Here is a 640-nt window from a genome sequence, read left to right on the forward strand (position 1 = left end):
CTCCCTCGAGGGGGCGTGTCCTTTCCGGGCGGCTCGGGCCGGGAGGGTCCCTGTCAACTTGCTTCATTGAGCGGGTGGCGGTGAGGAAGCGTTGCGCTCCCTGTGGGGCGGGCTCCACCTGCCTGCGGTTAGATGGAGGATCACTTTGTTCCGAGAAATCCCGGGCGTGCGAAGGAGGATGTGAAACGGAACGACCCGTTTCTGTGAGGTCGGCTTTGTTTATTTGCCTCCTCACAAGACTTGCCTCTTGTCCCTGACGCCACCGAACCCCAAGGGGCGGCAAACGGCTGCTATGGCCGCTGCGGCCAGACGGGGTCGCCAGCTCCGTACTCAACGGCCCGGCAGCACCAGGGATCGCCTGCCCCAACCGGGCAGAAGGCATATTCCTCTTTCAGGTGACCTATCTTTGGGGTTTTTGACGGAAAGGCGCCGATAGATATGTTTTAAAGCCCACGACACCGTAGTAATTAATTGACTCAATACTTGTCGAGCGCCTATTGCGTGCCCGGCGCGTGCTAGGCTTCGGCTGCAGCTCTGATCAGCCCGGACACCCACCGGGCAGCGTGCAGGGCACCACATCCTCTCCTCTGAAACACATACCCCTCAAGACTCTGCCGGCCGTATTGTCCGGATTGTCAAA

Source organism: Myotis davidii, unplaced genomic scaffold (genome assembly GCF_000327345.1).
Source record: "Myotis davidii unplaced genomic scaffold, ASM32734v1 scaffold570, whole genome shotgun sequence".
Lineage (NCBI taxonomy): Eukaryota > Metazoa > Chordata > Mammalia > Chiroptera > Vespertilionidae > Myotis > Myotis davidii.